Below are 15,784 nucleotides of genomic sequence, written 5' to 3'. Positions count from 1 at the left end.
ACCGCATAAAGACAGGTGTTGTGATGCATGCCTGTGATTCCAGAACTTGGGAGGTAGAGACTGGAGGACCAGAAGTTCAAGGCAGTCTCAAAAAAATATAAAAGTCTATGACCTTGTGAGAGGGAGCTTTCTTTGGTGGACATACTGGCTGCCACCCCATAGCCTCCATTCTGCTGCCTCAAGAGTCTCTGCTGCCCGTGGCATCTGCAGAGGTTGATCTCTATAAAGGTGACATCTAGCTCCTCTCTCTCCTGCTCAACTTGCTGGTTGGAGCCCCATGAGCAAAGCATAATTCTACATCCCCAACTTGCTGTGCCCCAAAGGAAAAGAGCCACCAGAAAATTGGAGCAACCCAAATTTACATAAAACTATATGACAATTCTGATATCTCACCACCTTTTAATCTACAAATCCAGCAGCTTCGTAGTAATAATCTCAATGGTTACAAATTTCAGGCACCTGTACATTGCAGATAGCATGCATATATCATGCAGTAACCTAGTAGACTAGATTAACAGGAACAACACCCCGCCTCCCAGACCCCAGGATCTGTAACCCCCTGGCTTGTTAGGCAAATGGCTTTTCTTCCTTTGCTGTCCCACAGCTCTTATCCAGAACTGAACCCCTGTGTTTTCACAGCATTGCTATGTATTAGGTGAAAATGCCTTCTCCTTTCTTGGTACGCTCTGTTTATATTTTAATGCTGTTTACAGATGGAATATTCCATAAATATTCATGCAGTGCTTGTACAAAGGAAAGACTTGGAAGGGCTCTTTATTAATAAGCTCCCTTACGGAATGGTAACTATGGTAAGGGGGCTTTAATCCATGCTCCTGAAGTTCTCATAAGAACCCAACCACCACCCTCTTTACACAGAAAGTCAGGGTGACCTGGGATTTACCAGTGAAATTCACAGCCAAAAGTACTGGCTAATGAATTATTCCAAGTCAATTAACAGACCAAGGAAATCCTTTCTTAGTCCCATGCCAAGGTTCCTTTCATGAGCAAACACTCTTAATGTGGGTGATGATCAGCTGGGTACCAGAGGGTGCTTAGCCCACATTGAACTCCCCCTCACTAGAAAAAGAAAAAATAAATCTCAGAGAGCTTGTAATGAAGCAAATTGAAACCGTGTTTTAAAAAGATTAAACTTTCAAAGTTGGTTTCAAATTTGGAACTATAAGACACACATACACATTTAAACAGGTTTAAATACTTAGTTATTGGGCTGAAGAGAGAGCTCAGTCAATAAAGTACTTATTGTACAAGTACAAGGACCAGAGTCCCAGCCCCAGAACTCATGTAAAAAATAAAATAAAATAAAACAGCCATGTGTGGTGGTTTGCACTTGTAATCTTGGTGCTGGAGAGGCAGAGATGGGCAGACCTGGACTGGCTGGTCATGCATCATAGCCCAATCAGCAAGCTCCATAATCAGTGAAGAGACCTCCCCTCCCCCAATGTATGTGGATAGATAGAAGAAAGCACCTAAGATTCACCTCTGGCCTCCACATGCACACTAACAAGAGAACGCACTCATACACACACACACACACACACAGACACACACACACACACACACACACACACAAAAAAAAAAAAATCAAACAAACCTGGGGCAGCAAGATGCCTCAGCAGGTAAAGGCACTTGCTGCTGAACCTGATGACTTGCGTTTAATTCCCAGGACCTCGCATGGTGGAAGGAGGGAACTGATTCCTGCAAGTTGTCGTCTGACCTCCCCACACACCTGGGCACATGTGTGCCAACACATGTCCACATCACACACAGACAAATAAACAAATGCTTTAAAAAAAAAACTGAGCTATTGAGTCACAGGAGAATCCAAGATCATATTGAATAAATATAACTAATTATATTTGTTTGAGAGAGGAAGTAGGATGGAAAACTATGGTTTCCCTGAGTCTTCGCATCACAGATGTTGAAATCTTCACTCTCAGCAGATAGCCTTAATCGACACTAACATTTGGGGTCCGAGAAGGGCACGGGGAGAATGAAGGCGGCAGGCGCTGCAGCCACGGGGCACCATGTGGCAGGCTCTTCGTGGAGGCCTACCCAGAATGGGTTAATCGGAGAGCAGAGACGATGTCAGATTTCCTTCCAGGAGGGTTTCTTTGTGTGGGGGGGCAAGTCTGAGCTGGACAGGGTTTCAGTTCTGGAACTGTGGTTGCACGCAGAATGTGATCCCGAAGGTGGAATGCTGGCTTTTCACCCTTCCAAGTGCTCTGCTCCCTCTACTTTCCTTGTGGGAACTGTGGTTGCTACTGACTCAAAGTTGCTCCCCTGCCCACATTTGGTGATGTATTCCTCACTAGAAGTAGCCCCAGGTTCACCTCAGCATAGATTCCAGCTGAAGATCCTGCAGTGAAAATTCAATGAGTCTTAAGAGGAAGTCCAACAAAGCCTTAAAGGGTTATAAGCCTTGAAATGCTGTGTATATATTTACGTTGTGTGACTCTGGCCTTCCCACATAGTTCCTGCTGGCTTCTGTGGAGTGGGATTTTATGCATCCTTTCAGACTTTCCTAGGGAAATATTTCTTCGTAGAATGGATTTTTGTTACATGAGGCCATAACAGCATGCGGCCACGGAACCAACTGTTGACGTCATCAGTTCTTTCCAGTGATCCTGATGAGAGTTCACGGAGTATGAGACTGGATGAGGATAGATGAATGCAGTCCAAATGAATCAAGCTATAGCTAGGAGAAAAAGTCCTGGATTAGCAACATAAAGACTGGTGGGTACCAGTCTCAACTCAGCTGTGAACTTGTTATGTGACAGTCAAATCTCTTGACCACTGTGAACCTCAGTTTCCTTGTCTGTCAAATGACACCTGTCTAGCCGCTATTCTAAGTCAGCCTTCAAGGGGTTTTAATGAAGAATAAAGGAGCTGGGGGGTACGCAAGCTCATTAATCCATATGAGCTACCAGTTAGAATTTTATTATAGTTAACTGGCAGAATGCTACCAGAGGTAACTTGAGAATGACTTTGTGGGGAGCTTCTGGGGCCCAGGTATGTCCAACCTGTGGTCCACAGTCTGCACGCAGCCCCAAACAAAATCATAGACACCTAAAACATGATTTTTTAGATTTTTTTCTTCTTCTGTTACTCAATTGCATGGCTCTCAAGCAGGAACTTGGAAATGACAGTGTTGTGTGCAGTAGCGAAAGGTCGGACATACCCCAGGCCAGACAGTAAATATTGCTTTAATGTATCAATGGCAGGGTAAAAATGAATGAGACAGATCAGTTAGACACACTCATGACTACTTTAAAATGATGAGTGAAAATCTTTGGATCATAGCAAATCTTTTGCACTCTCTGTTGCCACAGGGATGAAAAGGAAAACTTCTACTTGCCTACCCCTGCAAAAAATAATTGTTCTTGAAAACAGAGAAGTCTAAAGGCCTGGAACAAAGTTGTAGTGAATGGACAAAATGTCCTAGAATGACACTCGAGGTGTAAATAAATCACTGGGACTGATGGCATCCACCCAAGAGGTCTGCAGGAACTCAAGGGTGAAATTGTGGAGCTGTGGGCCAAAATGCATAACCTGTTACAAACGGGTTGCTGTGCTCCGGACCTGGCAAATTGCCACCTGACTCTGAAAGAAGAGAAGTACAAATAGGTGAGTCTGGCTTTTGTGTCTGGCAGGCAGGGAGAGACTATCAGTAGCTGGTGTTACCCAAATGCATGGCCTCTTGTTCACGGAGCATTCACTGAGCATTCACTCTATCCTAGGACTCTGAATGGAAACATCTAGAAGATGATTTGGAAAAAGGTATCAGAAAACCCCAGTGCTGTGGATAGATTTGGGAAGTCACTGGCACAAAATTCAGAGGAAGCCAGCCTTTCTGTGGAGTGATAGCTCTGTCAACTTATAGACCCTGCCTGGAGCATCAAGCATACTAGGAATAGACTACTTTGGAAAGATCACTGGGATCACAAGAGATGTCTACCTGAGTGATACTAGATGTTCTTACCTGCCATCTCTGTAAGAACATTGAAGTTCCAAGAGTGGCTTTTTAACTCAGGGCAGGGGATGTGAAAGGGAGAGGAGCTTGAAAGACAGAGCAAACATTTAATGGGGTAGGGGTGGGGAGGAACAGCAAATGAGGCTGAAAATTTTGTCGTTTATTTATGACAAAAATAAATTTATCTGTTCATTGATTGAACCATTAAGCACAGAGCACTTTCAGTGTGACTGGCCCCATTGTAACCCTGGATTTACATTCAGTAAGCAGGCAAGGCTATCTCCTTTAGAGCATCAAGAAAAAGTCAGGGAATAATACATACAACACAAGAAGGGGCTGCAGTAGAGGGCTGGGTGGGCACCTCAGCAGATTCGTCAGCTGTGGAGGAGCTGGATCTGAACAGAAGGCCTCAGCCAGCTATGCAAAGAACCAAGGGAATAGTATTCCAGGTAGGTAGTGCAAAGCCCTGAGATGAGAAAATGGCTGAAAACCCATTTTCCCTTCTGGGGAAAGTTACAACTTGAGCCAAAGAAGGGGCTAGGGCTGGGGAGATGGCTCTCGGTAAAGTGTTCACTTTGCAAGCATGAGGTCCTGAGTTCAAGCCCCAGAACCAACATTCAAAAAAAGCTGATCATGGTAGTTCTCCCTTGTAATATCAGCACTGGGGAGGAACAGGCAGGCAGAGCCCTGGAGCTCTCCCATCGGTCAGCCTGGGCTACGTAGCCCTGCCTCAAAAAGTAAGATGGAAGGCGCCAGGGAAATGACATTTGAGATTGATTTCTGGCCTCCATGCACAACACACACACACACACACACACACCACACAAAGATGGGGGTAAAGTAGAAGTTTCTGGGGTCTGCCCACAATTGACTAGCTAGCCAAGCAGCAGAGGGAGCCTTGATGAAGTTTATAGATTGAGGGAAATGATGAAGTGATGAGGGAAAGATTGACAATACAGAAGAGAGAAAGATGATCAGTGGGGTTGAGAAGGGCATCTGTCTTGTAGAGGGAAGACAAGGGCAGAGCGGGATCTAAAAGCCTACAGCAGCCTTTCCAACCACTCTTAAATTTGTGAACTCATTTCATAGTAATTTATAGTATTTGGATATTTTACTCATCTAATCATTTTGCATGTAAATGCAAAATGAAGTAATTTAGTGTTTTAAAATATATGCCATTTTAGATAAGTATATATTAAAGTTTTTATTACAAAATTAATTGAATACAATATTTACTAATATTCATGGATTATAATAATAAATTTTGAATGAGCTTCATCTAAAAGTGATGCACATGGCTTGATTTACTTTAATTATATAAGTAATGACAATTTATAAAACACTGAAAGCATCATCTAATAACATACTTGGTTTGGAAACCAAACAAATATTAAACTTTGGGTTGGTATTTAATTCTGTAACATAGAAACAAAAACAGGCAAAAACTGACCAGTGTGCTTTCAGAACTCGGCAAGAAAATCTTATATTTGGGGTCAAATAAAAACTTGATGTATTCTTATTCTTCAAGATTCATTTGGATATTAGAAACACCAGATTTTCTTTTGTTAACATTGTCATTTTAACGGCAAAGAGATCTTAATGGGTTACATGAAAGGTAGAATTCTGAAATCTGATGACAAACGTTTTCAAGTATGGGGATGTAGCAGTAGCTCACTGGGCGACGTGTTTGCTGTGTAAGCATGGGGACTGGAGTTTGGTCCCCAGTACCCATGTAAAGCTGGATGCAGCAGCAAGCATCACTAATCCACGCATCCTTACAGTGCGCTGGGAGGTGGGGACTGAAGCACAAAGCACACAGGCCAGCCAGCCTGACACACAGCAGTGAACAAGAGACTGTCTCAAGCAAGATGGAAGGCTAGGACTGGCAGTGAAGTTGTCTTCCAACCTCCACATGCAGCATGTTCACATCACATACAACACACAGACACACACACACACACACACACACACACACACATACACACAGACACCACTACACACGCACATTTTTGGACACATGCACATTTTAAGACAGTTTTCAAATAGAGTTGTGCTTCCACAGATTCACCCAACCACAGACTGAAAATATTTAGGGGGAAAAGTTGTATCTGTATAAAATATATACCAAGTTTTCAACTCTTGCTTCTTGCCTTTGTTCCTTAAACAGTGCCACATAACAGATGTTTGCAGAACATTAGTAGGCACAGACATTGTCTAGAGTATCTTACATAAAGGAGTTGAAGATCTCTTGGATCCTGGAACCCCTCACTGACAATGCCCATGGTGCACTGCAGGTCTGCAAAGTTACTGTCAGGACAGCCTTGTCAAATTTTCATTTCAGAAATCTTCTATTTGCCTTTAACAAAAAACTGTTGTCAGGGACAATCAGACAACTTAGTCAGTGAAATGATAAAATCAGTGACTGGTACCATTCATTGTATCTTCCTATAGTGGAGAATGAGCAAGGGGCCCTGAGCAACAGCTTTGAAATCTAGTCTGCCATTCACCAATGTGAATTGACATAGTAATTTAATGGCTCTGAGTTCAGTTTCTTTATCTGTAAAATAGGGGTAGTAAGACCTCTGTTTACAGTATAGTTCTGAGATTTAATTTTTAATATGTGTGTGGACATACAAGTGTAGGACAGAGGCCAACCTTGGGTGTCATCATTAGGAACATCATCCACCTCCTTTTCAACAGGGCCTCTCATTGGCCTGAAGCTCACTAATTAGGCTAGACTGGCTGGCCAACAAGCTCCAAGGATCCTCCTGTCTCTTTCTCTCCAGTGCTAGGACACTCTCAGCCTTTTACCTCAGTGCTGGGGATCTGAGCACAGATCTCATGCTTGCCAGGCACTTTGCTGACTGCGCCATCTTCCCAACCCTGGTTGTGAGCTAGAATAACAATCATGGATGAATGGTAGAGAGGTCAGCCCCCTAACTCCTGATCAAGGGATGGTGTGGGAGTTTTCATCCCCCCGCAAACTGAGATTTGAGCTCATGGGGCTGAGACCACTGAGGAGGTATTCCCAGCAGCCAGTGTAGCTCTGAGACAGATTAGTGTTCAATAAGTAATTGTTAGCAGGATGGATGAACAAAATGAATGGATGGGTAAACAGCAACCATGTAAGAGAGATGAAAAACTGTAATGCCCACCTTGATAGGTAAGAAAGCCAAGTACAGAGAATTGGACAGTGACTATCCAAGGTTCATGGCAGACAAAGGTTCATGTCAGACAAGATCTGTAACTAGGACTTACACAGCCCTCCCCTACCCCCATCCTGCGTCACGCTCTACTGTAAACCTCTAGCCTTTGGAAGCTTCCTGGTTGCATTTTTCTGAGCAGTTGTCACATCTTTTTAAAAATACCGCAACCAATATTTATTTGTCTCTGCTTTTTATGATTGGGGCTCCCAGAGTGAAAAGTCAGCTCAACTTTTAAATGGTTCGTTTTTAAAAGGGCCATAAAGCAAAGCCAAAAAAAAAAAAAAAAAGCCATAAGCCAAAAGCTCAGATATCTTTAGTTTAGATCACCCTTGATCAGCTGGACATCGTCTTGGAGAATTCATTCGATGGAAGCCGTCACCTAAAGGTTGTTAGTATTTGCCTCTGGACACCGGAAGTGCTCTGGGTTGGTGACTTGCCACAGCTCCTGGACCAGGCCTGGAGACAGCGCTTCCTATTATTTGCTGTGTTCCTCTTTCGTTTACAAGGTCAGACTGGATGTTTTGGTTGTTTTCCCAGCAGCGCTCTACTGACCGACTTTGCTCTAATCCCCTGATGTCACTTAAATCAACTGGAGGCAGGTGGGGGTTGGGGGACCATCAGAGAGCTCCAGTGATTGCCTACTGCTGTTGTTCTCGGCGGCAAATTAATTTGATGCTGTTATGTAAGTGTAATCGTCCCCTCTAATCACATCACAGGACTGGGAGCTGCCAGAAATAACAGAAGGGAACATTCGAGATATCAAAGGGGAGCCACTAAAATAGATTGTTTATTTAGGTACCGAATCGAAACGCTATTATTGGGAGATGGAAAACAACCCTCGCCACACTTCCCTTTCACACATCCCTGTGTTTTCACATACTGTATCTCCAAGAGACATGAAATCAGGGCTTCCCATGGTGCCTTCGGAAAGGAAGTAAGGCGAGCTGGGGATGTCTGAGCGGCAGTGGGTAGTTATGGGTGCCTGCGTTTTCTCTGAGGTTTCTCTCTTGCCCCAGAGCTCTTTCTTTGTACCTGCCTCACTCTCTTTCTACTCTCCCCACACTGTCCAGTTGCCTTCCTGCCTTCCTCTTTATTCTTTCAGCAAGTCAGAAGTGTCAGCCTAGCTGAAATGTTGCTCATCTCATGTGATAGATCCCGGGAGAGATATTCAGTGTTCACAGATTCCTCAGCTTCTAAGGCTTGCTGTCCTTCTGATTTCTCTTCCCCAAACTCTTTCCTGTTCCCTCCTGGACTGGGAGTCCCAGTATGTCTCAAAGCGTGGTCCACAGTGTGGTGTGCAGTGGTCCAGACTCCTGGTGCATGTGCACGTGCGTATCTGCAGGCCAGAGGTTGATGTCAGGTGGATGTCTTCCTCAATTACTTCTTCACCTTGTTTTTTGAGGCATGGTCTCTAGTTGAACCTGGAGCTCACTGATTCAGCTGGACTGGTGAATCTCAGGAATCTTCTTATCTCTGCCTCCCCAGTGCTGGGAGGACAGGTTTATGTGCCACATAGCCTGGCTTTTATATGGACTCTGAGGAGCCAGACTCGGGTCTTCATGCTTGCATAGCAAGCACTTCACATGCATCTCCTTCAGCCCTGAAAACCATGTAGGCAGAACCATTTGAACCATGGGCAGGGTGGTTGGGGTGAGAACTTCACCTAGGGAGAAGGTGAAGGAAAAGGTGTCCTTTTTCTTTCTTCTCTGTGTTGACCACTACCTGGTTTGAAATGCCTTCCATGAGCTGAATCTCTATGTAAGAATGAAATGATTCCCCATGTGGAGACAAGGCCAGATCCATGGAAAGGGGACAGGAGGCCCAAGTCCTTCTCTGCTCTTTACCCTTGGATGGCTTCGTTCATGGGCTTAGAAAGCTTTGTTCACACAACACAGAAGGCAGAGGTATGGGCCATGCCATCTACCCACACAACATGGCGGGGGTATATCCAATGCAACCTAGAGTATCAGCAGAGTCCCCCTTTCTTAAACAATGACAAGGTCTTTAATGTGTCTCCTCATTACCTTACCTGAATGGGATACAAGACTTTTTAAAATGAAACAAGAAAATTTATTTCTAAAGATGTTTTCTGCATGCTGTTCAGAGTAGGAAATAGATTATTATCCATGGGTATCTTTTGTGCTTTTTAACCTCTAGCCTCTTTCTGAGATTCTCCCTTCCCTGTAGTTTGCATGCATAGTTATAGTTAGTCTACACAACACAACTGCTCTTTCTGTCTGGATAGAATATGAACTGAGCTCCCAGTGTCACATTCCAGTAGGACTTAGCTTGATGGCAATCAAGTCACAAAAATATGTTTGCAAAAATATATTGAAGCTAAAGTTACATTCTTGAAAGAAAATTATTTGGACAATTATTCCCTGTACATTGTGTCTTTCAACATGAATTTTTCAAGCTGCAAGTTTTAACTTGTTTCTGCCCAATATAAAGGAACCAGTGGAGGAGTGACCAGGGTCAATGTACACAGCAAGCCCTTTCTCTGCGTCAGACACAGCCTAGGTTTCTGGGGTCACACTGTGTCACTCTTTAGCTGTGACCATACCATCCACTTAACCCTCCTTGAATCTTAAGTTCCATCATTTATAAGTGTGTTAGCAATAGCATCTATCTCCAGACATATTAATGGAGACACTTTGAATTTAAAAACAAAGAACTTGGCAGATAGAAAGAGCTTGATTAAGATTAGGTATTATTTTATTGTTGTTTTTATTTAGATCTTTAGATATATAAACCACAGAGAGGATTTTGTCTATCAGGTGTCCCTGATCTCAAGAGACTGTGTCCAAATGTGCAAACAGACACTCTGGTGCATTATCTGGGAAATGCAGTCTACCTCTGCCTTATCCCGCAAAATTCGGCCTACAAAGGTTACTAAAATTGGTTATGAACTCTATTTTCCCTTTCTTAACTAGTACAGAAATAGCCTTAAAATTAACCTCTGAAACAGCTAAAAGAGTTCAATATTTGACTATATTTCATAACTCTCCATCACAGAATATTAGTTAGAAAAAGCAAGCATTCACGGAGAGCTCATTAATTCACATTTCGCTGCTGCTTATGGCAATTTGTGGCAATTCAATCTGGATCAGGCTACTTTAACTTTTACATCCATGTTTTATAGATGTAATTTACTAGAAGAATTAATGGAGCAAACAAGATAGGAAATACACTCAAGTTTTTAATGACAGCAAATATTTTATAACAGAAATGGTCTAGATGAAAATGAAACTTATAATTCACATAGGGATGCAGTGAATATCTTGAGCAATGGTTTTCAGAATTGTACCCAGTAGAAAGAATCATGGAGAGAGAAAAGTTCAGGAACTCTGAACTACACCCCACAGCTTCTAAGTCAAAATCCATCAAAGTTAGCTATAGGAATGTGCATTTTAACAAGCATCATGGGAGATTCTTTAAAATATTTTTGATTTATTTTATTTTATGTATATGAATATTTTGCCTACATGTATGCAAGCGCACCATGTGAATGCAATGCCAACAGAGGCCAGAAGAGGGCATCGGATGCCCTGGAACTGTGGTTACAGATGGTTCTTAGCCACCACCTGGGTGCTGAGAACTGAACCTGGGTCCTCTGCAAGAGCAGCCAGTGCTCTTAACCACAGAACAATCTCTCCAGTCCCTCTCTGGGTGATACTTATGTTTACTAAAGTTTAATATTTTTCTTTTTCCAGTCCTGAGGATCCAACCTGAGGCTTTGCACATGCTAGACAAGTTTTCCACCACTGAGCTACAGCCCCAACCCCTACAACTAAAGATTAACTAAGCTAGGTGTGGTGATGCGCACCTGTAATCACAGTACTCAAGGCTGAGGCAAGAAGATTGTCATGAGTTCATTACCAGTCTGGGCTATTTAGTGAGTGCCAAGACTGCCAGGGCATCTGGTAAGACCATATCTCAAAAACGAACAAACAAAACCATGGAACATTGACAACTGCTTAGACCTTGGCTAAAGTCACCCGGGAATATCTTTTTAGCAGTTAGCTGGAGTTCCTTTGTGCTGGAGAATGCAGGCACCTCCTCTTGTAAAATGTTCTAGAAGTTAAACTAGTCCTCTAACCTTCCTGCACTCATGGAGTGGTTACGAAATCTGCCCCAACTTCCCCAACTGCGTCCTAGATCACAGCCCCGCAACGCTCAGACATCCTTATGGCCTGAGACCATGCTGAGGCGACTGGAGCCAAGGCTAAAAAAACAAGTTAAGTCCTTCAGAGGCCTCAATACAGAATCATTGAACCTGGCTCGGTTTCTGGAGCAAGCTTAGTCTAAGGGTCAGGAGCCCAATTATAGTGCTTTAGTTTCATTTCCATTCTTGTAATAAAACTCTGACAAAAAGCAACTTCCGGAAGAAAGGGATTTATTTCAGCTTATAAGTCCAGTTTACAGTCCATCATTGTGGGGAAGTGAAGGCAGGAACTTCACACAGCTGGTCACATCACATCTACAGTCAAGAACACAGAGAGATGAACGCATGCATGCTTGCTGGCTCGTTTGCTTATGACCAGCTCCGTTTCGCCACCCATATGGTTCAGGGAATGGTGCTACCTGCTTAGGGAATGGTGCTACCCAAACTGGGCTGAGTCATCCCATATCAATTAACATAATTAAGACATTCCCCCACAGACATGTCCACAGGCCAACTCAACGTAGATAAGCCCCCATTGAGACTTGCTTCCCTGGTTACTCTAGGCTGTGTTGAGTTGGCTATTAAAGCTAACATCACACATAGGAATAAGGCTTAAGACAAGCCAACCAAGAGGCCACCTGCACACTCCACTCATAGGCTGACATATAAACCAAAGAATCACATCCAACAACTACATGAAGAGGGACCTCATTATTAACATACGAGTTTTGGAGGGGAGCAAATTGTCTCACCTGTAGACTAATTCCCTTGAATAAAACAATCCCTATGTCTGAGGACAACTTAAACATCCTCCTGCCTTTAAGAGCCTTTAGTCCAGCATCCTTGATCTGAAATACAATGTTTCAGCCTTCAGAGTTTTTTTTGGATTTGGGACTATTTGTAGGGACTTTACCCTAATCTGAAAATTCAAAATCCAAAATGTACCAAAACCTCAAAGCTTTTGGGTGTCATATCAGTGGTCAGAAAGTTTTAGATTTCTAAGTCTTTTAATTTGGGGATTTCTGATCAGAGTTGTTCAAGTTTTGATAATTGTACCCACATTGGATTAGGAACATCTTTCTATCCATTTTCCATGCATTCTGTATCATAAAGGTGAGCACACCGCATTGCAGCTCACCACTTATATATACACGCCTAAAATACTTTAAGCCAGGCTTTGACTTTGACTCAAAAGCAGATGCTTTCATTTCACCTCATAGTGGCAAGGACTATGCAGCTAACACAAAGCTGACCCAGAAGTTCACTTGTGCTACTGTTTTTCAGAGATTAAGACCATCGGGTGAGCAAGTTTGCTTGTAAGGAAAGCATAGACTCTTGGCTATTTGCAACATTTTAAACTTTAACAAGTGGACGATGCAATATAAATGATGCTTTAAAAATTTATGCATAGGGTGGGAATCTATATTAATTATAAAACAAAAGGCCAAGTCCTCGAAACAAAGAAGCATTATTTTTTTCTCTTCCTGAGTTGCTTTACAAAGAATAAGATCCCTAAAGGAAAAGCTCGAAACAAGAAAGATTCTGCTTACTTGATATGGGACTTCCCTGGGAGTCTAGGGCAAGTGTTTCAAGAGCCCACTATGGCCTATTTGCAGATTCTGCTCTGTGTCTCCTAGCATGTCCTCAAGGAGTCACCTACTGTGTGTCCAAGACCACATCTTCCCATGTGCAGTGTCATTCTATGACCCACAGGCTAAGCCCTCACCTATTCCAATATCCCAAGATGGTGGAGACCATCCAAACCAGAGGGCGTTTATAAAGTGTCTCTGGCAAGTGACTGAGTTGAGACATTTTCAACATTTTTCTTTCTTTCTATAGTAAAATATTTGTAGCAGCTAGTGATGGAGCTCAATGGTAGAGGCCTTATCCGGTATACACAGGGCTCCAGGTTACATGCACAGTACTGCAGGGGAAAAAGTATGTATTTCTGTACTTAACAGGTCAAGGTTAAGGAAACAGCATTTTTTAAAAACTTACCCCTTTATTTTTGGTCTACTTCCATCCACTCAACCCTGTACCACAGTTATCCTTACTTCATCTCTGAGGGACTATTCCAATGCTTCTTTGAAGCCAGTGGGTAAGAAGTGCTGAACATCACGTCTCCCAATTAAAAATATCTCCCTCTCCAACTTGCCTTGAATCCAAGGATTCCAGCTTTTTATTTTTACTCTCCTTTGGGGTCTTAAACATTGATGTTATCTGAGAGATGGGCCATATTTAGCTCTTCTCTCCTAACAGAAATTACTTTATTGGTTTCTTAGGGATGAGAGCCATGAGTAAGTCTTAGTCTAAGCAAGAGAATTTAGCATCCTGGGAGATGACTTAGTGGGTAAAAGCACTTTCTCTGTAGGCATGAGGACCTGAGTTCAAATCCCCAGAACTCACAGCAAAAGCTAACATGCATACAGGTGCCTGCAACCGCAGCACTGGGCACTGGAGATGGGCAGATGAAGATGACCTGGCCAGGAAGCTTAACTACCACAAGGGAATGAGATGGAGAGGAACAGAGGAAGACACCTAATGTCCTGCCCTGACTTCTGTATGTGCACACACTGGCAGGGGCACCCACACACTGCTGTATATGCCCTACACACACACACACACACACACACACACACACACACACAATGGATTTTTTTTAAAAACAGAGCCTAGGGGGGGGAATTTTTCATTCAAACCATCACACACACACACACACACACACACACACACACACACACACACACACACAATGGATTTTTTTTAAAAACACAGTCCTTGTCAGCATGAGATGCTGTCAAACTTTAACAGTGGGTCCCTCCCGTTGGGAGAAAGAGATGAAAATCAGTGAGCAGCAGATCTGAGGGCCTGCAGCCAGTTCACAGTGTGCTCAGGGTTGACACTAACCAGTATCAATCTGTGAGTTGGTACTTACTATTTCGTTCAGAGTAATTCTACATGGAATTCCACTCATTCTCAGTAGACATCAATCAAACCCTAATTCTTTAGGGTTAACTAAAAATGTGCATAATAAACAGCATGGAATTGACATTATTTCTCAAAAATCTGAATCACTAACTTGGTGTGGTGTCACAGGCCTTTAATCCCAGCACTCAGGAGGCAGAGGCAGGCAGATATCTCTGAGCTAAAGATCAGCCTATTCTACTCTAGTGAGTTATAGGCCAGTTATAGGAGCTACAGGGAGATCCTGTCTCCAAAAAAAAGTCTGAACTACTGGTGCAGTGGAGACAGCTCAGGCTCAGTAAAGTGCTTGCCAGGCAAGCACGAGGTCCTGAGTTCAAGCCCAAGTCCTTATGTTTCAACAAAAATGAACTTGATGATACACACTTATATCTCAGAGTTAGGGAGGCAGAGACAGGCAGATTACTGCAGCTTGCTGGCGGGCAAGCTCCAGTCCAGTGAGAGACCCTATCTCAAAAATCAAAGGGACAGTTCCTGAGGAACAACAAAGAGGTTACCTTCTGGCCTTGATACACACACACACACACACACACACACACACACGCACGCACGCACGCACACACACAGAGATCTAGAAATAGAAATAAATTAAATGGAAAATTATGTGAATTATTTTTCAAAACCAGTGAGGGGAAGATATCTTATAGCCACCATTTGAGGTGGTCTATGCAGGTCTCTGTACCCAGTCAATCATACCTCCTTCATGTTGTCATTGCTGCCCCCTCTTGACCTTAGCAGGCACCCAAGCATAGTGAGTCCAGGCCTGGAGTCATTTCTTCCAAGAAGTCAGGGGAAGCGTCTGTCTCTGACTTTCTCTTTCAGAAGGTTTCTGTTTTCTCTTGAGCTAGGCGAGCAAGAGTCTTGATCACCGATCATGGGTAGTTTCAGGACAGAACACTTTCTCGTGCTCTTTCCAAGTTATAACCATGTTTACACAGAGAATTCTAAAGGCAGAATGTATGACTCTCCAGACTCTTAAACCACGCTCCACCCACCAGTTAGAATGTGACCATTCTCATCTGCAGGGCACACCCATCTGAAAATCCACAGCTGAGTAACACACTGGAAAATCAAACTCCCATTCATTAAAAAAAAAAAAAAATCCCACGTGGCCCACCACCTCTGACAGCTGCCAGCCTACAGCATTCCAGCTGCATTTTAACTTAACACCTTTTGAGTTTCTATCTGCCAAGAGGATGTATTTATATGCTTTTCAAATCTGACTTTTGGATTAAAAAAAATATGGAGCCCAAGGACTGTGTTGGACACATAAATCCATGAAGGCTTAGTGTACAGAAGGCACAGGAAATACAATGATATTTTGGAAAAGGTCAAGTTTCAAGGATTCTGTAAGGCACTCAGCAGGTTGTAATTATTTCTTTTATTTAAAAGCCCTCCAGGTTTTTTTTTTTTTCCAGAGGGTCTGCAATTGGGGGTAGT

The 15,784-nt window shown here is 43.0% G+C and overlaps 1 long non-coding RNA gene across 1 annotated transcript in view; it reads right to left on the bottom strand.

Annotated features, from left to right (window-relative positions):
• Positions 1-15,583, bottom strand: part of LOC115071026 — a 32,865-nt gene extending 17,282 nt beyond the window's left edge. The window contains exon 1 of the long non-coding RNA XR_003850119.1: positions 15,041-15,583. This is a non-coding gene — a long non-coding RNA (uncharacterized LOC115071026). The remainder of the gene's footprint in view (positions 1-15,040) is intronic.
• Positions 15,584-15,784: the final 201 nt, after the last annotated feature.

The sequence above is a fragment of the Nannospalax galili genome, unplaced genomic scaffold (genome assembly GCF_000622305.1).
Source record: "Nannospalax galili isolate Female #2095 unplaced genomic scaffold, S.galili_v1.0 scaffold117, whole genome shotgun sequence".
In the NCBI taxonomy this organism is placed as follows: domain Eukaryota; kingdom Metazoa; phylum Chordata; class Mammalia; order Rodentia; family Spalacidae; genus Nannospalax; species Nannospalax galili.
Note: the sequence above shows the minus strand (reverse complement) of the source record. Positions and strands in the feature narration are given on the sequence as shown.